This window comes from Cavia porcellus, unplaced genomic scaffold, assembly GCF_034190915.1.
Source record: "Cavia porcellus strain 051 isolate PalLab524CR breed Dunkin Hartley unplaced genomic scaffold, mCavPor4.1 scaffold_16, whole genome shotgun sequence".
NCBI classification, from domain to species: Eukaryota; Metazoa; Chordata; class Mammalia; order Rodentia; family Caviidae; genus Cavia; species Cavia porcellus.
The window spans coordinates 39,153,645-39,172,025 of record NW_026947499.1 but is presented as its reverse complement, the minus strand read 5'-3'; the positions used below and the strand labels follow the sequence as shown (position 1 = coordinate 39,172,025).

Sequence of the window (18,381 nt, the reverse complement as noted above, 5' to 3'; positions counted from 1 at the left end):
GACCAATAAACCCGTGTCTTAACGGTCTGATTTGGGGATTGCAGTGGCTTTGGAGGTGAATAGAGAACTACTCTTAACTGCCATAAGGAATGGTGGTAGAGCTGGCACATGACCACAAGTCTGCATGACTGACCCACAAGTCTCCTGAAGTGGGGGTTTCCAACCTTGAAAATCAAACATCTTAGATATGTGAGGAGGGACATTACGGTATCTACTTGGAGAGGTGGTATCCAGGGTCTGGATATCAAACCAGCCTCTTTCTTCTTCTGTTCCATTGCTTCCATCCAGCACCTTCCAAATCCTTGCATCATTCCAAAGACCACTCCCTCAGACTAGCCATCCTTGACCTTTTCATCTTTCTGCTGTGTGACTTCAGGCATGCTAAAGAACTTCTCTGTGATTGTTTCCTCCTCTATAAAATGGAGATAATAACAGATAACCTGCTTTACAGACTAGAGGATGAAGTGAGACCTGGGATTTGGGTTTCTCCTGTATTCCCAGCCCCAGAACAATGCTTGGCTGCAAACAATCACTGAATAAACAGTGACAAAGGCTTGACAAATGTCTTACGAGGATGGCGTCTGACTCGTGTTTCTATTGTGTTGATTCTGTGAGCATGAAATCTTTGCATGCACTATTGGTTAGAAATGGACTCCTAAACTCTTTGGGGCCCCAAGCATGCTATCTGTTATTCTCCTATCTAGGCCTGAGACAAACTACTGGCAGGGTCTCAGGACATTCCTTTCTCGTGGGCAGCCCCAGCTGCCAGCTTTTGTGTAGACTCAGTGGAACACAATGGCATACTCAGCCAAGTGCACCTCCATTGTTAAGGCCAGGAGTTGCCATGGCAACCAATAACCCGGAGCCCTTGGCCTTTGCTGATGGCTAACAGAGGCCCATTCATGCGACTGTGACAGATGGCTTTGGACCAGTGGCTTTATCTCAGATTTGGCTTTCTTCCAACCAGATCCAACAACCTTTCCTGGCTTTCTCCACAATACCAGTCTCAGGCCACCCTCCCTGCACACATGATGACTTCTCATGCCCTTTTTTTGGGGTGGGGGAGTCACACAGTCATCAGTGACTGGTGTAAGGAGAGAGAATTCTCTTCCTGGAAATGGATATGTGTGGGCACACAAGAAACACTGAAAGACGCAACTAAGAAAGTAACAGGATCCAGAAATTGGGCCCAAACTACAGCCAGACAATAAATTACATGGTGACCCATGGCAAACTGCCTTTTTGCTCAGGGTCTTAGTTTCCTCATCTGCAAGATGGGAAGAATGCAAAGTACCAGTGAGATAATGAGGCACTCAATTTGGGAAGGGCCAACTGGACATGGTCCACTGCAGGCCATTTCTCAGGTTCTAAGGGCTCTTTGGCCTCAGGGGAAGGCACTTTCTCAAAGGCTCATAGGCCTGGGGAGGTTGGTTTGCACATGCAGTGGCCTTGTGTTGAGCCTGAATGTTCAGGCTCCATAGAAATTCGAAGTCGGATTGCCTCAGCCTCTCTTATCCACATGATCCTGTCTCCTAGTTTTCCTGGCCAAGATTTCCATCAGCAAGACTCATATAAATCAAAATCAGGTGTTCAGCTAGCATTAGCATATTGCTACCTATAGGCAGGTAGTTATCCAGCCTGCCCAAACAGCAAAGAGAAAACAGACCAGGTGAGGCATCAAATGTAAGCCTTCGGAATGTGAGAGACACAGAGCCTTTGTGCCGGGCTAGGATGGATGCAGGAGGAAACACCCACAGATGAATGATCTAGTTTTGGATTTTGTACCCTACAAAGAAGCAGTGAAGAAATAGAGTCTGGATTAGAAAGGGTGCTTGTGCTAATGGTAAAGAAGCTTCCCTGGCCAAAGTCACAGAAGGTTCTGCTTCAGTTCCTTAAAAAACGTTCACCGAGCACCTATGCTGAATGCCAGCAAGCCCAGGGTGAGAAGGGACAGGCCCTGCTCTGTTCTCTGGGCCTTGTGTTCAGTGGAGAGGATCACAAACAAAGAAGGTCAACGTGATTGGAGCAGACACAGTTTTCATGCAGAGAGGAAGGATGCCAAGAACTGCTAGATATGCACATATCACAAATACAGATACATACAACAAAGGAAACACTGATTTCCTTCAAGGACTGCATGGCTTGTGACTTGGATATACTTTGTTAGTGCCTGGAGTCATAATTTCTGCCCAAGAGTACTTCCACATACCCCTAGGAATACCTTTTTTTTTTATGGTGCTAGGGATGGAACCCAAGGCCTTGCACATTCAAGGCAAGAATTCTACCAGAGACACATTCCCAGTCCTTCCCCTGGGCTATCTTAACTCTGTAACTCAAACAATCTTTCATGAAAGTGCATGGATATCTGCTAAGGTTTTACAGATAGATGTGTAGGCACCAAGGATTCATAACCATCCAGTCTTATCCCAGAAGACAGACGCTCTTATTCCCATTTTTCAGGTGAGGAGATAGGCTTAGAGAGATTTTGCTGCTCACACAAGATCACAGCTGGAAATAGAGGAGCTGGGACAGACGGAAGGATGTCTGAGTCTCAAGCATGAGCTGGGTATATTATCAGGTTGGCAAGTCCAGTCCTCATCCAAAAACATCACCAGACAACTCAGACCAGCAAGGTCTGAGAAGTGGCTGGATCTGCAGTGCGTGGTGCTGGAATTAAAGGTGTGTGATTACTAAATCAGTCTACTGACTGGTTTGGCATAGTTCAGGCTAGCATTAAAGGTGGGAACGCTACATGCCCTAGGACAGGTAGTCTTCATAAAGATAAGGGACAGAAAGAAGGCTAATGTGTTCTCCACTGCCTGTCTGCCATGGTCTCTTTCCTATGTGATGCCCCTTTGCCATGGCACACTGCCTTGGAGCCAGCTAACCATGGCCTGAAACCTCTACAAACTGAGCCAAATAAAACTTTCCTCCTTTAACTGTGGGTGTTGGGTATTTTTTTCAGCACTGAGAGAAGTAACTAAGCCTGGTCCTATGCAATGACTGGATAACTACCTCCTTCCTCCAAGTGAACAGTGACTCTGTGCTGTGCTGTGGTCATGGGAAGGAGGCCTAGGCAGACCTGTGGTCACAGTGCTGCAGTGCTTGGCTGCACCCCGAGTCCACAGCCTGCTAAGACCGGTGCAGCCTCGGAACAGGATAAGACCCATGCTGCTCTAGCATGTCTGCTGCAGAGGCCTCTCCATGGCCTGAGACCACTGCAGCTATCTGGAAGTGATGAGGGCTAGAATAGAAGCTCATTCCCTGGGGCCAAGCTTTTCCCCTGGGGTCAGAGAGAATCCACAGGCTCTGTCCATGGACACTTGCCTGGAGACAAAGGTTGTAGGGTTTCACATTGGTAGGCCCAGCACTGAGTCCCCAGGCAAAGTCAGATGTTTACCCTCATGCCCTAACTGCAACGGGTGGAGTCTTTCTTCACACTGTGCTGACCTTGGGGAAGGGGTGATCGAGGTCATTCCCTACCTGTCAAGTAGGTCCCAAGACTTAGTCCAAGGGCACCTTCCAGGAGGTTGGGATAATGGAACTCCAATCAGCACTGGGTGTCACCAGGATGGGACAGTCACTGGGTCCCAAGTCTAACACTTGGACTTAGTTCCCTCTTCTTCCTCCCCCAAGTTGGAGGGCCTTCTCTCCATGCTGTGTTGTTTAGAGCTGAGAAAGGGCTGACATGAGTGATCTCTCCTGCCTTCCTTCTTCCATGCATCTCTTCTTATTACTGTGTTTTAACCACAGCCACATGCTGTGGTTGCTGGTTTGGTTTCCTTAGCTTATGAAAAGGTAGTTTCTCGTGTGAGTAGCTGTTACATTGATGTTTCTGTATGTGTGTGTGGGGATGATTGCTGGAGAATCTTATTCTTCTGGCATACCAGTCTGCTTCTCCCTACCCCTTTGCTTCTGGTGTGGCCATCAGAGCAGTCAATCAAATGTCACTGGCCAAACATTCAGGCTTTCTGGATGGTACTCATGTATTGGTTTAGAAGATTTTCATGCCTGGATTTGCCTCCCCATCTGGCAGTTTATTTTTATGAGACGTAAGACAATCAATCCACTTATAGAGTGCTTGGAGCCTTCCCATATGATGCCAGAGGGCAGATGGCTAGAGCTGCTAAGAGTGTGACCCACAGGCCTTGTAACCTGTTTAGCTCTGGCTGGTTTAGTGAAAGGAGTGGAGCCTGAAGGGGTAAAAAGGCACCAAAACAGTCACTGAGACATGAAGCTGTCTGGAGAAGAAGGCTGGGCACAGGATGCTTCTGATATCCGTGTCCAAGGCCAAAAGAGTGTTCCTTTTGCCCTCCTCCTTTACAAATGCTTCTCTCATGCTGTGTTCATAGAGAGCTGGACATCCAGAACAAAGGAAATCGGGGCAGAATTTATGCTGGCTGGCATCTTCCGTGGGAAGGGGTCAACCCATCAATGTGTCCCAACCTACCCCAGTTCCTTGGCGCTCAGCAGGAAGCCTTCTCCACCTTCATTTTGAGAAAAATGTCTCCATCTTAAGACTTAGGGATACTTCTATGAGAAAATAAGCAATCTCTAAAATGAGATATATACAAAATCCTTAGCCATCTACTAGGTGGACAGAAGGTTGCGGGACCAGCTTGAGGCCCTTCATTACATCACATTATTGTTTTGTACAGCAACACTATCATAGCTATTGTCTTGCTTGGACATCTTTTGGCTCGCAGAAACCCCTGGGATAAAGCCCAGGCCTTGGTTGGTCACATAGTACCCCCTACTCTCTCAGCTTCATCTCCTGCCTGAACAGCATATTCTCTTCCTTTTTCTTGCTTGTGTGATCTGTTTAGATATCCTTTTTGCCCCTAAAACTGTTGACTTGCCTTGTACCTTTTCCTGGGGAACCTCTAGTCATCTTCCCCAGAAAGCCCTTCTAGCTCTCAATTCAGAGCTAGATACGACTCATTTATATTTCTCTAGTAAGCTATTATTTTAATTTTTTGCTACAAAAACTTTCCTACACATAGGGTTGTTGAATGATCTTGGCTATGCTTGGCTTCAATAATTATTAATATTTGGCACATGTAGGTTGTCTATAAGCTTATACACCACAGTTTGCCTGTAATGTGTTCTCATCGCTACCTCTTCCTATAGCCTGGGAACTCCATTCATTCATTCATTGGTTCATTTATTCATTCATTGTTAGGCCCTAACACTTGTTGACCACCTACTGCCTGAAGAGATAACATGAAGTCCTAAGGATATAAGTAGACTGGTAGATAGCAAAACCCCTAATTCCATTCTGCTCCATTCCTTTCCATTCTAGTCCATTCTATTCCATTCCAGAGACAGATCACAAATAAGTAAGCACACGAGGTAATTCCACAACAGGATGACAGTTGTCAGCATGTGACAGTGAGGGACTGATCCATCTCAGCACCCCTGGAATCCAGCACCACATCACACTCACGAGAAGGCTCAATAAATGTCAGTCTGTGGAACTGAGGGCTCAGACCACAGTTCCACCACAGTGGTCTTGGTGTTGTGGTCATGTGGCAGGCAGGAGTCCTTTCCTTTCCAGTCCCTTGGAGGGGGTCAAGATGATTGCTGAGGATCTCCCCCTCTGCCTGCCTGCACAGGATGGCTGACACCGCTCCCTTCCACGCTCTGCTCTCAGCTTGAGAATGTGTGAACATCTGGCCGGGGTGAATTTATGAATACCTAGTATCTGGGTTCTTCCTTGATAGCTCGAAGAAGCTAATAATGTCAAGGAAAGAAAAGAAAATCAAACATAATGTGCTGGGTTTCAGCCCTCTGGGGGAGATGCTAATACACTTGTGCATTTATACAACTGCTAAATATGTGTGTGTTTTCTTGGAGGTGTTCCTAGAACACCTGGGGTGGTTCTCAATCCTGGAGGCTGAATAGAAGCTCTGGGGAGAAGTTGTACCTTGGGGCAGGGGAGGGAGGTGCTCAGCTTGGGTGCATGGTGTTGCACCCAGTGAGGTTGCCCTTTCAGAGGCTGGTTCAGGAAACCCAAGGCCAGCTCTGGAAAGCACATGGCTGACCTGGGTGTGGTGACACATCTCTGTAATCGCAGCACTCTGGGAAGTAGAGGCAGAAGGATCAGATGAGAGGCTACTCTGAGCAACCTCTGTTTCAAAATAAAAATATTTATTAAAAAAGTGCTAGAGATGGAGCTCACCATGAAAGCCTTGGGTTCACTCTCCAGTGCAGCATAATAAACAAGGAAGGAAGGAGGAAGGAGAGAAGGAAGGAAGGAAGGAAGGAAGGAAGGAAGGAAGGAAGAGCATGTATGCCTGGAGGGCACTGATTGCTCCAACCCATGTTCCCCGGGACTATTAGAAAGGTGCCTGACAATAGTAGGTGCTCAATAAATACTTGTTGGATTCCATAGCACAGTTCTAGCCTACATTTTGTTAGTCACAGAAATTAGAACCAAAGTGCTGTCTTTAAATCATGCCCATCAGATTAGCATGGGGTTTCTCATCCTTTTTCTCATTATCACTTCTCTCTGGATTCTTCTTTAGTCAAATCCTTCCATGAACTTTTAATTCCACAATACACTTCCTGTGTATTGGTCTGCGTATTATATATCACTTGATACATGAAGAGTCTGACTTCTGTGCTTCCCCAGAAGTCTGATCCCACTGCAAACAGAGGGATTCAGGGTTCATTTGCCAGTGGCTACTTCAAGCATTGGCTCAGTTTCATCTTGTTCCATCTTATATGGTAGGTGCATCCTCATTGCACAGATGAGACTGGGGTTCAGAGAGGGTAAATGACTTCTCCTAGGTCACTCAGCTTGTCCGTGGAAGAGACAGACTAAATGTCTAGTCTTTGAGACTCTAAAGCTAGCACTGTTCTGCTTCTCTGCACAGAGGTTAAGTAACATGCCTGGAAAGAGGTGGCTGGGGACTTTGAAGTCCTAATTTAGTCCTAAAAATGCTGCCTGGTAAGCATTTTTAATCCACCAGACACACCTTCTGCATGTGCAAATAAGTCAGTGTTTCAGCGCATCTCAAGATGCGTGCACTCATGTAATCCAAGCACTTTGGGGAGCTGGTGTATAAGAATTGGAAGTTCAGGCCCTGGTTGAGTGACTTAGCAGGTCTCTGTCTCCAAATAAAAACTTTTAAAAAGGGCTGGGGTTGTGTCAAAGCTCTGGGTTCAGTCTCAGTTCTGCAAAAGGAAAGGATGGGAAACATGGCACCAGGAAGAGTTGCCTGGTGGATTGTTTGGGAAACTCAGGACAGACCAGAGCCCCAGGGCTGGAGTGCAACCAACCTCACCCAGAAACTAACCCTCCAGGTTATTACCTACAGGCCTGGTTGGGGTCATGTTGAAGTCACAGAGATTAGTAGGTCCAAGGCAGGAATGCCCAACAGAAATAATGCAAGCCACATTGTAATTTTACATTAGAAAAGTAAAAACAGTCACAATCAATTTTAATAATGTATGTGATTTAACCTAATGCTTTTAAAAATAGAATAATTTCAACACATAGTAAACATAATAAAATTATATATTGCATTCTTCTCATACTATTTATTCAAGATCACATAGCACATCTCTGTTAGAACCCACCCTATCTCAAGGGGTCTACCCACCACAATGAGGGCTACTGCACCAGACCAGGCAAACTGATATATCATATTGGGGTTGGCACATGGAACACTCTATTTGATCTGCTGGGTTGCATGGGCCTGCTTAGATCCATCGAAGCAATACTGTGGCAACAAACAGTTCCATCTAAGTGGGCCCAGCATACAGCGAATACAAGAGGACTGGCTGCAAGATTGGTGGTACCCAGTATGAAAAGTGGATACCCCAGGTCCCTTGCCAAAGATGACTAAGACTGTTTAACACTCGGGGAGGTGAGGCAGGAGGATTGTAAGTTTGCATTCAGCCTGGACTACATTATGAGTTCAAGCTTGGCCTGGACTACATGATGAGACTCTGTCCCAAGCAAGCAAGCAACCAACCAACCAACCAAGACAACAAGCAAAGAAACAAAGAATTTCAAGTCAGTGACAGTGGATCAATAAACCAAATTTGAGGGTTTTCTGAATTTGGGGTCCCATGTGATCACACAGGTTGCAAACCCATGAAGCTGCCCTTGGGGACAGAAGATTCACTAGGTTTACCCATTACTGGCCAAGCAGGGGCGCTGTGGTTATAATAACAGCAGTAAGTATAGTAAGGGTCACAAAGCCATAGCAGCAACAACACAGTTATGGGCACTTACTTTGGACCAAACTCTGTTCTGAATCCTTTACCTAAAAAGTACCATGCTTAAATTTTCAGAACTCTTCAAAGTTGACACAGTTTTTATCCACTCTTACAAGAGAGAGAGAGAGAGGAGAGAGAGAGAGAGAGAGAGAGAGAGAGAGAGAGAGAGAGAGAGAGAGACAGACAGACAGAGAGAGAATCGGAAGAAAGCAGAGAGAAAGAGGTGATGTCACATAGCCAATAGGTTGCTATACCATGAAACAAACCCAGACCATCTCTCATCCAGTGCTATTAAACTCTACAATGTGGCACTGAGCCAAAGTCAGGGACACTCAGACTTGAGTGCTTCTCGTGGCAGTGTAAGACTGTTCATTTCAATAATTTCTCAAAAGCAGACATGGAGGAAAACAATGAATTTTGCCTTGGGCTTGAGTCTAGCTCTACCTCTTTGTTCTCTCAGCTGGAAAATGGGTGTTACCAGGCTCTCCTGGCTGCACAGAGCACGAACAGAAACAAAGTGTATAAGGACAAAGAGCACCCTGCGCATGTAGCCGGCACTCAAGCCTACAGAAAAGTCCCAAGCATGGTTCAGCAGCCACTGCCATCCCAGAACCACCAGGCAGCACAGTTGCAAGTACTCAGTTTTTCTGTCTGTCTGTCTGTGCCCTGCACTATTTGAGAGTTAGGCAGAGCCATTACAATGTTTCACTCCAGCACCATGTATGAATAAAGACATTTTCCTATACAACTTCAGCATACAAAGTAGTTCACTTTTATGAAATGTATCATTGATAAAACACTACTAGAGACAGCTTTGTAGCACATAATGCCAGTACTAGGGAGGCTGAGGTAGGAAGATCAAGAACTGAGGAACAATCTGAGCTACCGAGTGAGACTCTGAAAAAAAAAAAAAAATAAAGGCCAAGCTAACAAAGACACTATTATTTAGTGTATAGCCTATATTCAAATTTCTTCACTTGTTCCCCGAATGACATTTGTTGTTAATTTGTGTGAGTGTAGCTGTGTCCCAGCCCATGCAGACTTTTGCCTCAGTATCACACATTGCACTTGGGTCTCTGGCTCTTACAAACTTGCTTAACCCTGAACCATTCATTTCTCAGCCGCTTGTCTTTGAGGACATTTTAGAATCTAGGCCAGTGGCTTCGCATGTATTTTGTCTCTAATACATCCCTTGAAGTTCCTGAAAATAAGCGGAGGCTCATGGGTAAATGTGGGGAAAGAGGTCTGTAGGATGCACAGTGCCAGAGGTCCGTGGTGTTTGGTATTAGTTGAATGTGGACGGAGGTTAACGATTTCCTGGAAGCAACAAGGGCAAATGTTTAAAGAAGGACAGACCTCAGCCAGGTGCTTGTCATTCCAGCACTCTGGGAGATCAAGGCAGGAGAATTGAGTTTGAGTTCACATTGGGCAATTTAGAGATGAGAGCCTATCTTAAAAAAAAAAAAAAAAGCCTGGTGATGTAGCTTAGTATGTAGGTCCTGGGTTTAATCCCCATATCCCACCCCCAAGATGGACCTCTGCACAGGTGCCATGATAGACAGAGGCCAGGGCAGAAGTAAGATGGCATTCTGAAGGGAAGGCAAGTGGCAGCAATGGCCCTGAGGGTGGCTGCTCCCACTGGACTGGGCTGCTCCAGTCGGAGATGCTTCCTGACTCCAGTAACCATGTAGGCTCTGCCCTCTGCTCCAGCGTGTCTGGGGCAGTGCCCATGCCAGTCAGCATTCACCCACAGTGACTGGCTGCCAAGTGTCCCCAGAACACAGAGGCAGACCAAACACGATGCCTTTCTTTCCAGGGGTGACCTGGCTGCCAGCTCACACATACCCCTAGCAGGATTTAAAAGAGCAAGCTGCCTGGATTCTCACATCTTGCCTGCAAATGAAATTCCATTTACTAAAGTTGTTTTCTTGTGGTTACCTCTTGGGGTATGGGCTGCTTCTCAAAATGAACTTCTAATAGATCATAAGATTTGGGGGAGCTGCTCTCCAAAGCTGCCTCCGACCCTTTCTTCGCAACAGCCTGCCAGGTTGTCAATTGAGATTCTCCTGCAAACTCCTCCTGAAATGCCCGCAGACAGCCCCCCTGCCCCCAGTTTCAAGGAGAAAGGAATGTGTGTGCAGTTTCAACCCTGAGAATGAAAGGGAAGGATTTATTTTGGGGCTTGAGTAAAAATGCCTTCTCAAGGTGACCCTCACTTCATTTCTGGGGACCAGAAAGGTATAGATAGCATTTTTATAAACCATCTGGTAAAAGCAAATTCCTTTATCTATCATTTTTATATCCATCTTTATTTTGTTCCCATTTTAAAGGGCTCAGCTTGCTGGGCTCTCTACACAGCATCCTTGAAATATCTGTCTTGCATGTTTGTGTGCTCTTTATGCAAAAATTCATGCATAAATGTGCTTGCACAAAGTATATGGGCACGTGCTTATACACATAGTTGCACACACCAATATCACACTGAGACACACCTCCCTATACCAGTGGACACACACACACACACACACACACACACACACACAGGTGTACACTCACTTGCCTGTAGCCAGGGTCCTGCAGCCAGCCCAGCTCTCCTGCTTAACACGCGTCCTCTATGCCATCCTGCAGAGCCCCAGGGATGCAGCTGGCTGGGCTCATCCTCAAAGATGCTGCCGTGCACCAGCTCCTGCCTCAAGAGGCTGGTCCTGACTTCCAAGCGGGCCCCAGAACATGGGCTCAGGTATAGGAGAAAAAATAGGGCCCCTCACAAGCAAAGCAGGTTTGGGAAAAGGCCGGGGCTCAGCTGGTGCTCAGCAAGTTAGTGAGGGAAAGGGATGGACAGGCACCGTGGAGGAGGAGGGAAGAGAGCGAGAGACTGAAGATGGCTTCAGAAAGAGGGCTTTCCACACAGAAATGGAAAGATACACCCAGAGACAAAGAGGAACAGAGACCTCAAAAGGAGACAAAAGAGGGAAAACAGAACACAGTTTAAATTATTTTTTTTTTTTTAAAGATACTTTAAGCCCACTTGGGCTTAAACCACAGTGATAGGTCACATGAACTTAGACCTCCTGGATAGCCTCCCCCCCACCCTCTCTGCTTCCAGGGGTCTCCTCCTAGATTTTCCTTTAACAGATTTAGGAAGCCCTGGAGGAACACGCAGCAGCAAGCCTGAATGGTTTCCTCAGGACTCAGCCAGGCAGGGGCTCTGAAGGATGCCCAGTCATCTTCAAGACCTCTGGGGCAAAAGGGTTGCTCTGCTCTAAGATCCCCCGTAACCCCCTTTCAGGGGTACGGAGTGACCTTGGGGACCAATTATTTTCCTACTTACAGCCTAAGCTTGGGGTCAATGCCTGTGCTGGAGGAACCCACAAGAGGAAGTGGAAATGCTCACAGGATAGAGGGGAGGGGGTGGCGCAGAGCTTTTGGTCACGTGCTGCTCATCAGTTGCCATGACGACAACAAAAGGGGTGGAGGCATCCAGACTCGAGTCTGCAGGAGAGATGTGTTGGTTCTAAATCACAGCCCTGACAGTGCTTCAGTTGAGCCATTACGCTGTTGCCTGGGCAACCAATGAGATCAAATCGCGGAGGAAATCTATAATTATTACAAGGCAGATACTGGCATATTCAGCTCAGTAATTGGCACAGTAGGGCTGTTTAACCTGAACTCTGGCAGGGGAATACATTGACCCCTGGCCCCCAAATCTGGGGAGGATAGTCCAAAGGAGACTTTTCAGGTGTGTCTGTTGATGTTACCTGATGTTACCTAAATATTAGGTGGGACCACATGAAATTGCCCATAATTACCACTGAAAATATCCCACACGAATTTCTTATGAAAATTTCTGCTGTATAGTAAAGCTGAGAGAATTTTACTGTGAACGTGTGTACCTACCACATAGCTTTTACCACATTATTATACTTACTTTACTGCATATTCACGCCTGCTTTTTTACTCATTAAAAATCCTCTCTACTTCTGATACATTTCAAAGTAAACTGCAGGCATTAGCGTTCTTCCCCTAAAATACTGTAGCCTGCGTGAAATCAAGGATTTTTATCATTTTAAATAACAAAATGGAAATTTTATATGGTTTAATATAAATAGAATAAAATCTAGTTTTCTGTCTGTGAGTCTCTCTGTGCATTCATCCATCCATCTTTTTCTGCTTCCACTCACCCATCTATCTTCTCATTTATTTATTCTTTTATCCACCTACCAATTCACAAATCTTTCCATCTATCCCTCCACCCATCCACTCATCCACCATTTCTGCAAGAGCTCGTGCATACTCATGGTTTCCACAAATGATTCAACATCCTCCAGTTTTTCTCTCTGGTCCAGGAGATAGTTCTATCAGGATAGAATATATCCAGCTCAATAATGTTCCAAGCTAAAGTCACTGCCTGTCTTTTACTATCACTATTGCCCATTTTAGTTCAGTCTCTCATGAAACACAACCACTGTGTACCCAACTGTTCACACCAGAACCTGGGGGAGTCCTTGATTCTTCCTTCCCATCCTTTTCTCTCCCCAACATGGCTTGAGATTTACCTCCACATTAGCTCTGGGTTCCATCCTCTCTTTTCTTTCTCTTGCACCAGTTCAGGTATCCCTCATCTCGTCCCTGGACAGCTCCCTAGTCTCTTGACTGGTTTCTCAGCTCCCTTCCAACCCTCTCTCCACACTGACTTCTTACCATGAGATACCTGGCCATGATGATGGCATGGGGAAACTTCACTTGCCACTTCATACACTCCCGATGGGAAGGCTAAACTGATACATGTATCTTAGAGAGCAATTTATCAAAATCTATTCAATCCCAATGGACAAACCATTTTTCTCCAGCATAATTCTACTTGAAGGAATAGCCAATGTCCATCAGTAGGAAGTGGCTTAGTAAGTACTGGTACACTCATGATATCAAATAATGCACATAATAAATATAAAGAATGAGCACTTAGTAAGCAACGGTTGAATAATACAGCAAAATTTTAAATTAAAACATTTATTACAGTAAAAGACCCACTGGCATCGTGGCTGCTTGATGTCCTCAGTCAATTCAAAACATTAACCTTTCGTTGTCATTTTGACTTTGGGGAAGAGCCAGAAGTTGCACAGTGTTAGAGCCAATGAATGTTTTCACAAGCTACCTTCCTACTGGATGGCAGTCAACAGCAGCATTCAAAGCCACTGCAAAAGAAGACTTTCAGAACTGCTGCAGAAAGTGGTAAGAACGATGGGACAAGTTATATTTAAAATGAGGGGGATCATTTTGAGGGAGTTAATGGCAATATGTCTTTTATTGTAATATGTTTTAAAAATTTAAACATTTACCGTGTAGTCTGAGGATGTTATATATGTACTGATATGGGAAGGTCTGTAACATATTAATTTAAAGCAAATTGCAAATGTGGGATGAAATGTCTCCCATGACCCTAGCTTCTCCTTATATTCAGGTGTTACACTGGTTTGGAATGTAAGCAGATGCTAATGTGTCCAGGGGAGATGCTTAGGAATCCTCTTCCTGCCCTTCAGGTCTTCTTGGTGCATGTGTGAAGGGGTAACATCATTCTGGTAGCTCCGTCAGGAAAAGTTGGCCCTGTGGGTTGCTGGGTTGTCCTTAAATACCTCTTGCTCTTGGACCATTGTGGAAACCAGAAATGAACACAGAAATGCCCCTCGAAGCCTTGGAACATGTCGAGGGCTGACAGAAGGTCTGTTGTTAGCTCCTATCAGACCTTGTGGAGCTCCTGAGCCTGTTCCCTCAGCTCTAGGGAGCTGCCCATTCTTCCTAAGGTGTTCCAAAGGTCAAATCCAGCGCAAACAGTGCGCAAAAGTCTATCTTGCTAAACACATCAGAATTATTGGTATTTACTTATCTCCAAGATCTACTCAGCTCACTTCTGAATACAAAATGATCCTAACACACGTAACAAAAGCTATAACCTTCCTTTGTTTCAGTACTTATTTTATGCCCAGGATTGAGCACTTTGTGTGTCTGATATTATCTAAGCCCTAAAACAATTCTTTTGTGGCAGAAATTTTTGCTCCTCCCTTTTACAGATACTAGCAGAGGTACAACAAGCTTAGCAAGGTTGAATGACTCCTTCGATAACATGCAGGAATTGGCACTACCCCATCAGACCCCCAGTCTCTCTGAGCGGAAAGTTCATGCCTTTCCCATTGCTTAGTCGTCTTCTTCATCCTCCTTCTCTTTTTTTTCATTTTTTATTAGTACATGTTTGCAGTTCATAATGTTTATATTCTTTGTGTGAAGTTGGCACCTGTACACAACACATTTAATCCCTTTACTCATCTCCTTTCCCTCCCTTTCCTCCTCCTCCTTCCATCTCTTGACCGCCTTTTGAGAAAGAATTTCCCTCTGACTTTCTGCTGTCTACCTTTTATTTTGCTCTTTATTTATTATTTGGGTTTCTCATACAAGAAAAACCATGCACTACTTGAGCCTGTGTGCCTGTTTATATTATGGTTTCAAGGTGCATCTATTTATCTACAAATGATTCAAGTTTATCTTTCTTCATATCAGAATAGTACTTCATTGTGTATAAATACCACATTTTCTGTGTCCATTCATCTGCTAAGAGACACATAGGCTGCTCCCAAGATCTAGCTACTATGAATTGTGCTGTAGTGCATTCTCACTACAGTATGATTTTAACTCTTTCAGGAAGATCCCTAGAAGGGCAATAGCTGGGTCTGGACCAGTGCTGTTGATGACAGACATAAATACAAACCATAGTATGATTTAAAAATTTCTGGTCACTTTAAAAAAGAAAAGAAATAGGTAAAATTCATGTTAATTATATATATATCTTATCTCACCTTTGTTCAAAGTATTATCACTTCAATATGTAATCAGTATAAAATGAATTAATGAGATGGGCATGGTGATAAATGGCTGTAATTCCCAGCTACTTGAGAAGCTGAGATTATAGAACAGAAAGTTTGAATTTAGCCTGGGAAACTTAAAAATAACTAGGGATCTATCCTCAGCAAAAAGGAAGGAAGGCTAGGGAGGGTAGAGCTCATTGGTAGAGTGCTTGCTTAAAATGCATGCAGCAGGTGCTGGGGATTTAGCTCAGTAGCATAAGCGCCTGCCTTGCAAGCAGGCAGTCCCGAGTTCGATCCCTGGTACCGATAAAAAAAAGAAAAAAATGCGTGAGGCCCTGGGTTCAATTCTCAGAATTGGGGTGTGTGTGTGTGAACTTACTAAATGGAACTTTTATATTCCTTTTGGCAAACCAAGTCTTTCAAACCAGATGTGCATTTTATGTGTATGAAACAACTTAATTTAGACAAACCACATTTCGTTGCTCAATATTTGTGTTTCATTGGAGAATACAGCTCAGTACACCTCAAGCAAGTCTGACCCTTAATGAGCACCTGATATTTAGTCTCATGGCCTTGTAAAGCAGGTGCTCTTACAAGCGACAGAGAACAGAGATGAAGTTCAGGTAGGACAGGACCATGCCTGACATTCGAAGGCTAACTTGAGAAGCTGGAGTTGAAATCAAGACTCATTCACAGATCTGCTCTGGCTTCTGGTTGTCAAGTTGTTGAACAGTCTGTGGTGGCATGTAAGTCACATGTGCCCATACAAACCAAGCTCCCGAGATAGCATGATTTATAGTACTTCATTTTAAACAGTCTAACAATACATAAAAACATTTAAGGGTCGGCTTAGAAGTATGCAGCGAGCTCTGGACTTCTCACAGAGGTGAGACCTTGAGAACTGGTAATAATTCCCTCCTCAGAGAGCCTTCCTTGGAGTTCAGGTTCCCACCCTCTCAGAGGAGCTGCTCCTGGAACACGAAGCTGCCTTCATTCTTTCCTGGAACGCATGGTGAGAAGGCCTTTGAGCCCAGCAGTTTCCTCCCACTCAGGCCAAGTCTGACCCCTCATCTTAATGACACTGTGTAATACTGGCTATGTTCTTGTGGGGGCTGGAATGGTGGTGCTGATTTCATGATTTTTTTCTAGGTTGGTCTTGGATCATTATAAAATTTGGGCACCTGGGCTGGCCACTGTCCCTAACTTCTGTTAGGTTGCACAGGAGCTATGTATGTCCAGACAGCTTTCTTGGTCCCACTGTGTGACTGCTTCCTTAGATACATATGCTGTTCTCTCTTGGCTCTTGCAGACTGGCATACAACTAAACTGTACTTTAATTCTGACTTCTTGAATGTGATCAGAACTGTTTGTTCATCAAGCTTGAGGATGAAACTAGGGGAGAGAGGAAGAAAGAGGGCTCTAATCTGCCTCTAAAGTGTCTATAATTCATCAGCTTGTCTTACTTTTTCCATCATCTCCTCCAAGGTACCATAATCACTGGTCATCATTCAGTGGGACTTCTGCAGGCCCAGAGTCACCCTCCTGATTCCACACCCTTAGCCTATCACTTCTCAGCTCAGAGTAGGCTCCCACACTCTGATGAGGTCTCTGAGACAGTGTCTAAGCCATGCTTGCCTGCCTCTCTCCCCTAACTCATGTGATGGTTCTCTTCCCATCTCGGTCTCTGAATCATGGATGCAGAAGAGCTCTGTGGCCTCAGGGCCTTTGTACTGGCCATTCATGCTGTCTGGCCTGCTTCTCTCATTTCTTGGCCAACTTGTGTGCATTATCCAGGTTGCAAGTATTCCATGTTATTTCTTCAGAGAAGCTCTTTTTTAACCTTTCTTACAGAAACACGATTATACGGCTATAATTTCAGATAGTTCCTCACATAAGTCTTTGTTTTCATTTCTTGTAGTTTGCATTTGCATATTATTTGTTCAAGTGTCTTTCTAATGAACGGCTTTCGTGCTGGTCTTTCCCCTCCCAGAGTGTACTGCACAGTGCCGGCATAGGGTGGCACATGCAGAAGTTGTTCAGTGAATTCTCAGTATTCTCATTTTGCAGGGGTGCAGGGGATGAAGGCTCAGATCACATCATGTAACAGTGTCACTTGCCGTAGGGGCCATGAAATCTGCTACTGTCTCTCCCTTCTCCCTCTCCCTCTCATACTTTCCCTGTCTCCCTTGTGTTAGGGAAAGCACCTGGGCTTCTGCACTGGCTTACATTTCCAGCCTGTTTTATTTATTTATTTATCTATTTATTTAACTTTGAGACTGTGCGTTGCTCAGTTGCACAGATTGGGTTCACACTTGTGACCATCCTTCCTCAGTCTTCCATACTGCTGGAGTGATAGGTGGCCACACCCAGCTTCTTCTAACTGCTTTGTAAAACTGAGGTTGTGTGTTAGATACGAAGTCAACCAACCAACTGCCAGGAATCACGCTATCTGCATAACTGGTCTCAAGCTGAGGAGTCAGAACACCTTCCCTGGATCCCTGTCCAAGCAGATACTTCTGGGAATACCTGTACCTAAACTTTTTGGAAAACAACATAGCCATAAAGAAGAAGGAAATATGAAATATTTTAGGTTCTATTAACCCCAACTCTAGAAATTTAGCTCATGCAAATGACCCTAAATGAAGAAATGGTTCTATGCCCCAAGATGTCCTGTGCAGTGTAATTTAGAAGAGTGGACAGCCAAAAACAGTGCAATCAATGCGATGGCACTGGACTGCTCAAGAAAACTGCAGAATAAAAATTTGATTAGACTTGCATTTACTGAGAACTATGTAAAAAGACAGGAACATTATTTCTGAAGCTATATAGTGAGAGGGAAAAACCCATAAAATTTTATATACAGTCTATATACAAAACTGTATAAAGGCACAAAAATAAGACCATAACCCAAGACATGATAAAGGAAGGATGTAAAGAAACATTCTGTTTAACATTGACCCTGGATAAAAGGTTATAGTAAGTGACAGGCTACTATGTCTTCCTGTTTGTGGTTTCTGATTCTTTATTAAATGTCTTGTAAGATTAATTTTATCAAATGTTTGTGGCTAGTGGTAGGAGGAGCTTTTCTAGGTTCTCAAACAATACACAGAGTGTAACCATAACATGGCACCAGGAAATGCCAGTGGATGGCACCTGAATATGTCTAGACATTTAATTACAGTAAAGCCACTCCTGAGTAACTTGACATGGCATTAACATAGAGTCCCAGAGGTACTAAATATTGATCTGTGTTTGGTTTAATTGCTGAAGGTGTGGAAAGAGGAGTCGAGCCTCC

General features: G+C 44.6%; 1 protein-coding gene across 4 annotated transcripts in view; it reads right to left on the bottom strand.

Annotated features, from left to right (window-relative positions):
- Abat (4-aminobutyrate aminotransferase) overlaps positions 1 to 18,381 on the bottom strand; it is an 87,776-nt gene that overhangs the window by 49,853 nt on the left and 19,542 nt on the right. Inside the window, exons 1-2 of one of the 4 annotated variants that reach the window (XM_063226491.1) lie at positions 11,561 to 11,638; positions 10,790 to 11,180 (exon numbers count right to left, since the gene is read on the bottom strand). The exons of 1 other annotated variant lie outside the window; for it this stretch is intronic. The gene's annotated coding sequence lies outside the window, so the exon portion shown is untranslated. Of the gene's footprint in view, positions 1 to 10,785; positions 11,639 to 18,381 lie in introns of those variants that run through there. 2 more of the 4 variants (XM_005007488.4, XM_005007487.4) reach the window with 2 other exon arrangements.